The following is an 8,768-nucleotide window of genomic DNA, read 5'->3' as shown; positions in this document are numbered from 1 at the left end:
TTCCTGAGCGAGAAGGGGACACAGAGTTGCAGTGAAACCCTGGTGACACTCAGAGGTCACCCCAGGGCCTGCTGAGCTCCTTCTCCCGGTTCTCCCTGTCCCCTGTGGTCCATCCAGAAGTGTTCTGGGGTCTGCGTGCTGGGAAGCAGCACCCTCCGGGTGCGGGGCTGTTGTGTGAGAGTCTCCTCCTGTGCAGGAATCCAGCTCCCCCGAGTGCTCCTCAGACAGCTCCCCAAGCAGCGTGGAGTCAGACGAGTCCAGCTGGGACCTGCTGGAGATCAGGACCATTATGGAGGACTGGGAAGAGGCCGGAGAAGAGCCCCCCACAGTCCCTGAGGACAACAGCGTCCCCCCGAAGCGGTACGAGTGTGCCCGCTCCAGCCGAGCCCTGGGGCGGTGGGGGTGAGCCAGAGGTGGTGGGTACAGGGAGCCAACCCCCGAGCCACGGGGCTGCACAGGGCGCCCGGGGATTTCTGCAGCCACGGGAACGGGCTGGGTTAGACCCCACGGCAGGGGCCAGAGCAGGGGCTTGAAACCCCTCCTGCCTCCAGGGGGCTGTGGGGCAGAACGGGGCCGCATAGCTGTGGGGCTGAGTGTGGGAAGAGGCAGGACGGTCCCAGCTGCAGAGTCAGGGAGACTTTGTCCTTGCTGTTGCAGGAGCCTTTCCCCACGGACAGACCGGGCCCTGCGGGAGGTGGTGACCTGCATCCTGGGGCAGGTGGCCCGCAAGAGGAGAGGGGAGAGGGATGAGCAGCTGGATCTGCAGGACAAGCTCCAGTGGTAAATCTCTCCGGACACGGGCAGCGCTTCCTCTCCCGCAGTCCCTTCCTCCTGCTCCCCGCAGCCCCGCGGGAGAGAGCCGCTTCTCCTGGCACTGGCCTCTCGGCAGAGCCGCTCCTGCGGCCGCGGCTGGCGCCCAGCTGGGAGCCCGGCTGGAGCGCGCTCCTGTGCTCACACCACCTCCTCCCGCTGTGTGTCTGCAGCGAGCTGGCCGTGCTGCGCTGGGAACGGTCGGGGAAAGAGGCAGGCAGCAGCCAACACCTGCGGGAAGCTGCACCCCAGGCTGCACCCCCTGCCAAGGCGGGGGAGAGGAGGGCAGGACCGGTACGTCCCCAAGGCTCGATGTGGTGGCGTTTGTAATGGCGACGGCGCAACGGTGCGGCCAGGCTGGTCTGGGACAGCAAGCAGCCGGGTTGCTTTCAGCCCCGCGCTCCCTTGGCTCAGGGGTCGTTGCAGAAAGGCTCTGCAGTCGGGACCGTGAGCAAAGCAGGGCTGATGGAGAGGCTGAAAAGAAGGGGCAGGAGGGAGGGGGGCGCTGAAATCCCCCCAGCCCCTGCCAGGGACACCAACACTGCCTGCTGCTGCATTGCCGTGGTCCTGCAGGCGCAGCCCCGCGCGTGCACGGAGGAGGAAACACGCAAGCTCTGGGAGTCCTTGTGCAGCAAGATAGAGCAGAAGCGCAGCAGTGGCACCGCCAAAGGCCTGGAAAAAAGAGCCAGAGCAATGGGAGGCCCAGGTACCGCAGGCCGTGAAAAACAACTGGGGAAAGAGCATTCCCAGTTGAGTGTTTGCCTTTTGGAGTGCTCGCCTCTGAAAAAGGGGGTGTGGGCCAGCTTCAGGCCAGAGCTGGGCAAAGAGGGTGTTTTCCTGACAGCCCTTGGGGCACGGAGAGCAGCAGGGTGGGACTGCACCCCAGGGACCTGGACCTGCTCTCTCCAGACAGCAGCAGATCCCACCACAGGTGTCCTGACCAGACTTGTTGCTCTGCACCTCTGTGCATACAAGACTGCAGAGCTTTGTACTCAACTCCGCAGCTCTGGAGAGCGGATCTGCTCCACGTCGGCCAGTGCCAGGAGACCGTCTCAGGCGCTGAGGCTCGCGAAAGAGACGTCCAGCAAGAGCCTTCTCCGGCGTGACGAGCGCCAGTGCCAGCCAGGCTGCTGGCACCAGCTCTTGCCCCCATCAGTAAAGCCCCCCCTGCAAACCGCTGGGTCTCACGATGTGGGTGTTTCCTTGGTGGCTGTGAGGCTGCGCTGGGCAGTGGGTGAGCGCTGGGGGGGCAGGGAAAGGCCTGCAGGGAGAGGGCTGGAGCTCCGGCCCTGCTCCAAGGGCAGCCCTCCCCAAGGCTCTGCTGGACCCGCTCGGCTGCGGCCCCGCTCTTGGTGCCCCTGCACCTTGTGGCCCTGGCACTGAGCCTGCTGCAGCTGCACATCCCGGACAGGAGCGGGAGGAGGAGGAGGAGGAGGATGTGAAAAATGCAGTTGTGATTTGTGCTAATGTCAGCAATCAGGACACAGAACCACGGGCACAGTTCCATGCGGTGCTTTATTCCAGCGCTGGGAAACCAGGGGTTCGCACCCAAAGCTTCCAACAGCTGATTCAGACCATACCTTATTATACAAGTCAGTCACATACATATTCATTACACCCCTGACAACCATTAGAATATTCCACACCTGTAATAACACAAACTTCCTATCTAAAAGATGCTACAATTATCAGTTATTTTCTACGGTACCAACTTTAAAAGAATATATCGTAAATCTATGTCCACCTTAAGAATAAGGCTCGGTTACAGTTACCTGCCTTGTAAGAATATACCATAAATCTATGTCAGCTTTAAGAACAGAGTTTGGTTACTGATTACAAGAGTTCTATGGCTACAGGGCTGGTTGCCATCCTAATATTAATCCAACTGTAAGAGATCCAGCGATATTCAGGGAAGACCCATCCTGTCCTGTTCCATGGAACAAAACCTCTTGTCAGGTTGATTCCTCTCAGCCGCAGGCCCTGCCGGCCGCCTTCACGCATCCCGGGGGCGCCGGGGGCTCCCGCCCCGCATTGCCCCGCACGCAGCGCTCCCGCAAGGCCCCGCACACCGAGGGAGCGGGGGGAGGAGGCGGCTGCGGGGGGATTCAAACTTGGCACCCGGAGCACAGGGGGGGCGGGGGGGGAGGAGAGGGACGGAGCCCGCTCGGCTCCGGGGAGGCCGCGCGGTGCAGGGGCGGAGGGGGCGGGGCCAAGGAGAGGGGGGCGGGGTGATGGGGAGGGGGCGTGGCCACGCAGCGGGATCGCCCGAACGCCTGGGTCCTCTCTCCCGAACTCCTGGGTCCCTTGGGGCACTCCTGGGTCCCCCCCCAACTACTGGGTCCTTAGGGGTACCCCTGGGTCCCCTTTCCCGAACTCCTGGGTCCCCTCTCCAGGACTCCTGGGTCCCTTTCCCAAATTCCTGGGTCCCTCCCCAACTACTGGGTCCTTAGGGGTACTCCTGGGTCCCTCCTGAACTAAATCCCCACTTGAACTCCTGGGTCCTCTCTCCCGAACTCCTGGGTCCCTTTCCCGAACTCCTGGGTCCCCTTTCCTGAACGCCTGGGTCCCTTTCCCGAACTCCTGGGTCCCTCCTGACCTGAATCCCCGCCTGAACTCCTGGGTCCCTTTCCCGGACGCCTGGGTCCTCTCTCCAGGACTCCTGGGTCCTCTCTCCCAAACTCCTGGGTCCGCATTCCTGAAAACCTGGGTCCCTCCTGAACTGAATCCCCGCCACTGGAGTGCAGCCATCAGACTCACAGAACAGTTTGGGTTGGAAGGGACCTTCACAGTTCATGCAGTCCAACCTCTGCCATGAGCAGGGACATCTTCACCCAGATCAGGTTGCAGCTGGTAGAAATGATGACCTTTCAGAGCGTGCTGGTGGTACTTTGTCCCTTGTGCCCTGCCCTGATGTGCAGAGGAGACAGAAGGGACACTGGGAAGCTTTGGGGAAGACCCCCCGTATGCTGAGGTGTTGCGTCTCCTTCCTCTTCAGCCTCTAAAAGGTATTTGGTAAAGAGCAGAGCTGGAACCGGGGGTTCCCATCATTTGGGATAAACCCTAAAAACTCATTAATCATTTTGGTTGGAAAAGACCCTCAAGATCATGGAACCCAACCATAACCCACCCCTGGCACTGACCCATATCCCTGAGACCCTTGTCTAAGGCTTGACAGGAGCTCCAGCGCAGTTGTCTGCAGCCAGTGCCGGCGAGAAACCTAAAATAGGACATGGGAGAATTTGCATGGGAGCGTTCACCACGCGGAAATATCTCTGCCTTGGGAGGGCTGAGACTGAGTGGGTTGGAGGTTCTTTTTGTTTTCAAGGATGTGATCAAAATCACATGAAATCACACAACGAAGGGTAGGCACAGGCTGGGACTGACACCGGAGCCTCAGCACCGGGTTTTATCCTTCATGGAGAAAGGGAACCAGGCTAAATCAGCCAGTTGGAGGCCAAAACAAGCGGCTCCTTTGGCTGTTCTGGGACGGGAGATGCAGGCAGGGCCACCAGTGTGGGGTCTGTCCTGGAGCTGCAAGGGTGGGATGCGGGACGAGGCAGCCAGAGCTGCATCCACACAAGGAGGCACAAACATCTGCCATTTCCATGTTGGTTTTAGGAGGGTTAATATATGTGATGGTGATTTTTGACCCACACATCGCCTGGGTTGGCATCACCAGCCACAGGTTGGGTTTTAGCATCGTTCTAAAATGCTGGAGGGAGCAGGGTGGGACTGAGGCAGCACTGGTGACAGAGGGACAGAGCCCCTGGGGTCCATGTCTGTCTTGTGCCGGACAACCCAGAGTTGGACTCGGTTCTCTGGGGGGCCCCAGGAGAGCAGAGCAGAGGGGGAGCATCCCCTCCCTCCACCTGCTGGTGATGTGGCCCAGGAGACACTTGGCTCTCTGGGCTGCAAATGCACATTGCAGACTTATGTCCCTTTTGTCACCCACCAGCCCTTCTCCACAGGGTTGCTATCCATCCATCCATCCATCCATCCATCCATCCATCCATCCATCCATCCTCCCCCAGTCTGTGCTGGTACTGGGTATTGCCCTGACCCAGGTGCAGGACCTTGCACTTGGCCTGGTTGAATTTCACGAGGTTCACATGGACCCCCCAGCCTGTCCAGGTCCCTCTGGATGCTACCCCTTCCCTCCAGCGCATCGACAACACCACTCAGCTTGGTGGAAAAGCAGAACTGAAGTGTCTTGGGTGATGCAGAGGCCAGGGAAATGTGCCTGGCTTTAGCTCTCTGCCAAGAACACCTGGGGAAACCCTTTGAAATGCTTCAGCCACTTTAGCAGAGAAAAATAACACCCCCACACAGTTGCCCGGCTTTCACTGCTCACGCAGGGACAAAGGACAGCGCGGGGACAGCACAGCGCTCACTCTGGAGCTCGCCGGCTCTGACACCCGTGCCTGTTTGGGAGAAATCTCAATGGGAAAGATTTTGTGCTCTGGGATTCAGGTCATCTGAAGAACACCAGCAAGGAGAACGACTGCCAAAACCTGCACAACGATGTGACCAGCTCCAGCTCCCCTGGGGAAGGAGGCGGCTGGTGCTTGTCCCAGCCCAGCCACGCCATGGGCGACCCAGAGCGGATGACAGAAAAGCCTCTTTCCAGGCTCTATTCGCTGTGAGACCGTGGGGCAGGGTCCCATCCAGGGGGAACACGGGGAGCACATCCTGCCCGAGCTCTCACAGGCCGCTCTGCTGCACGGGGAGCAGAGGAAGGGACAGAGGGGTCTGGGTGGCCCCAGAGGAGCTTGGAGCAGAGCAGGGGGCACAGAAACCCAGGGAGGGTCTTGGAGACAGGTCCAGAGAGGATCCAAGTGTATATGGGGAGGGGGAAAGGGATGGGACGGTGCAGGGGGTGTCACACAGGGTGGGAGTGAGCATGCACGGACCAGAGCCAAGCTGAAGGTGCTCGGTGGGGATAGTGGTGATTGAGCAGGGGACAGGAGCAAAGTCCTGCGGAGGGCAACGGAGCTGGAGGGGATTTGGAGGGGTAAAGAGGAATGGGGGAGACCCAGGAAAGAATCTGGGGCATGGGGGGTGTGAGGGGGAAGCACAGGAGCTGTGATATTTGGGATCAGAGGAACTGGAGAGAGGATGCAGAGGGGAAGAGGGATGGGGAGAACCTAGAGTGCACAGAGAGGGGGGCAGAATGGGTGCCCCCGGGGTGGGGGGAAGGCTGGTTTGCCAGTCATTGCCCCCCAAATGAGCTAGGGCTGCAGGTGGTCCCAGCACCCCCACCCTGGGCAGCAAAGGGGGACCATGGCAGCAGCAGCAGGTCCCACTGCACATCCAGCATCCATCAGGGGGAAATAAAACACCTAAGTGGGGGCAGATAAAGCAGGAAACCCCCAAAGTGGGCACAGGGAACAGAGCTGAGCACAACACATCCCAGCACTGGGGCTGCTGGGCTTAAATTGGTGTCCAGGAGCATGGGGGTGCAGGTGAGGATGCTCAGGGTGATGAAGGCATCAGAGTGGGGATGCCTGTGGGAGGGGGTGGTGGGGGCTCTGAGGTGCTTGGGTATGTGTGTGTGTCCCCAGCCCTGCAGGGGACAGGGGGACAAGCACAGCCCTGTGACACACACGTAGTGGCTGCTGCTGAGTGTCACGGTGTGGGGACCCAGGATCACCCCAACATGCTGCCCTGGGCTGGGGCCAGGCGGGTGCTCCCCCAAACTGTCAGCACCCACTCCTGGGCACCCCCCACTGGCTGCAACCCCCTGGGCAGGCACAGCGGTGCTGGGCTGTACTGGGACCTGCTGGTTCACAGCAGGATTTGGGGGGGGCCCAGGAAGAGTAGTCGGGCACCCCACCCTGTGCTGAGCTGGATCCATCCACCAGCACCACGTGGAGGACATTGGGGTGCAGGGGGGTAGAGAGGGGGTATGCAGGGTGAAGGGGCAGTATAGTGGGGTACAGGACAGGACAGTGGGTGTGGCAGGGTGCAAACCCCCCTCTCTCCCCCTCCCTCCTTCATCATGGAAGGAGTAGACACATCTCCCTCTCTCTCTGCTACAGCTTCTTTTGTTTGGCCCCAGAGCCCCTGGCCAGGGCCGTTAGGAGAAGGGAGCACCGAGGTGCCAGGGAGCCGCTGGGCGCCCGCAGCCAGTGTGGGGGATGTTTGGAGGCTTCAGGGGCACCCACAGCCAGAGTGGGGGTGCAGAGAAGCTTCTGGAATGCCCACAGTCAGATGTGATCAGCCAATAAAAAACGGGACTCTCGTCAAGACTCCGCCCATTTGTCGCGGGTCTCTCGCAGCACGAGCGAGATGCTGCCGCCGAGAGCCCCCCCGGGATGGAGACTCCGCTGCCTTGCCGCTACGGGTGTGAGTGAAACTGCCCATCGCAGGATTGCGAGTGTATTATAAATTTACCCTCGCAGAATCGCGAGTGTGCACTTTCCGTACTCACTACAGTACGTGTATCTCTTCAAAATAACCCCACACCGTGTTCAGGCAAGTGCGGACTCCTCCCGGACTCAGGGACGGCTCCGGCATTGTTTTGGTGAAGCCACGTGCATGCACTCTGTGCACCGCCTGTCGTATTGGTTGCTGCCCCTTCATCATTTTCCTCAACTGGTATCCGAACCTGTATTCAAGTCACTTTTGGATGCTAAAACCCTGTTTCTCACCGGTTTAACAGAAGTTGTTTTGGACCCTGTTGTCCCTTAAATGAACCTGGGGTGCCTCCGGGACACCCCCCTTTCCATGTTGATCCCCAGGAATGAGTCCCCCCTCAGTCTCCTCTTCTCCAGCTCCAGAGCCCCAGCTCCCTCAGCCTTTCCTCACACGGGAGATGCTCCACTCCCTCCAGCATCTTGGTGGCTGCGCTGGGCTCTCTCCAGCGGTTCCCTGTCCTTCTGGAGCTGAGGGGCCACAACTGGACACAATATTCCAGGGGTGGTCTCCCCAGAGCAGAGCAGAGGGGCAGGAGAACCTCTCTGACCTACTGACCACCCCCTTCTAACCCACCCCAGGTACCATTGGCTTCCTGGCCACAAGGGCCCAGTGCTGGCTCATGGTCACCCTGCTGTCCCCAGGACCCCCAGGTCCCTTTCCCCTTCGCTGCTCTCCAACAGGTCCTTCCCCAGCTTAGGCTGGAACCTGGGCTTGTTCCTGCCCAGGTGCAAGCGTCTACCAGTGCTGCCCAGCGCTGATGAAATAAAGAATGCCGCCGAACAGCGGCATTGCCTCTGCTGTTCACTCCATCTCTTCGCTGCCAGAGAGTTCCCGCTTTCACCAGAGCGCAAGAGACGAGGCCGAGAGAGCCCGGGAAGAGCCGGAGCCACCCCCGCCTCCCCGAGCCGGCCACGCCAGGAATTCAGCCGCCCGAGCGCTCTCCCCGCCACGCCCCAAGCGGCTCCCGCTGCCCGCGCAGGGGAACCGGGGCTCCCCGGCCCGGGACTCACCGGCCGTGCCGAACGCCCGCCCGCTCCGGACGCCGCTCAGCGCCGCGCTCGGCAGGGGCACCGCCATGCTGCGCGCCGCCCGCACTGGAAGGGCCCCGTTCCCATAGCGACGGGGGCCGCGCCGCGCGGAGTCCGGTCTGGAAGGCCCCCAACGGGTCTGTCTACCGCAGCGCCGGGCTGGGAATGCCCCCCTGCCCTAGCAACGGGGCTGTTTAGCGCGGAGCCTGCCTAGAAACGTCCCCGCAGCCCCGCGGGACGGGCTCTGCCCTCCCCGGGAACCCCTCCCCATCGCCGGCCTTGCTGCTCCGACCGGGCAGAGCCCGCGGAAGGACCGGAGAGGCCCCGCTGTCACCCCGGGGTACCCGGACGGGAGGTGAAGCCCAGCACAAGAACCAGGGGTTTTTCAGAAATCGGCCCGAAAAGGAAAAGCTGCAGTTGCCTGTGGGCTGTGGAACATCCTGGAGGTGCTGGGGAACCGCAGTGCAGAGTCACAGAGCCACAGAATCCCAGCCTGGTGGGGCTGAAGGGGCC

The 8,768-nt window shown here is 61.1% G+C and overlaps 1 long non-coding RNA gene across 4 annotated transcripts; it reads right to left on the bottom strand.

Annotated features, from left to right (window-relative positions):
- Positions 1-2,307: 2,307 nt before the first annotated feature.
- On the bottom strand, positions 2,308-8,351 carry LOC139826681 (uncharacterized). Of its 4 annotated transcripts, XR_011736854.1 has the most exons (4): positions 8,238-8,347; positions 3,951-4,027; positions 3,568-3,808; positions 2,308-2,737 (listed from the first exon to the last, which is right to left on the bottom strand). It is a non-coding gene; the product is annotated as an uncharacterized lncRNA (long non-coding RNA). The 4 variants fall into 4 exon arrangements; XR_011736851.1 differs by lacking the exon at positions 3,951-4,027 and having other exon boundaries at positions 8,238-8,351; XR_011736852.1 differs by having other exon boundaries at positions 3,568-4,027; positions 8,238-8,349.
- Positions 8,352-8,768: the final 417 nt, after the last annotated feature.

Source organism: Patagioenas fasciata, unplaced genomic scaffold (genome assembly GCF_037038585.1).
Source record: "Patagioenas fasciata isolate bPatFas1 unplaced genomic scaffold, bPatFas1.hap1 Unplaced_1, whole genome shotgun sequence".
In the NCBI taxonomy this organism is placed as follows: Eukaryota; Metazoa; Chordata; class Aves; order Columbiformes; family Columbidae; genus Patagioenas; species Patagioenas fasciata.
The sequence above is the reverse complement of the archived record's forward strand: the minus strand, read 5'-3'. Positions and strand labels throughout refer to the sequence as shown.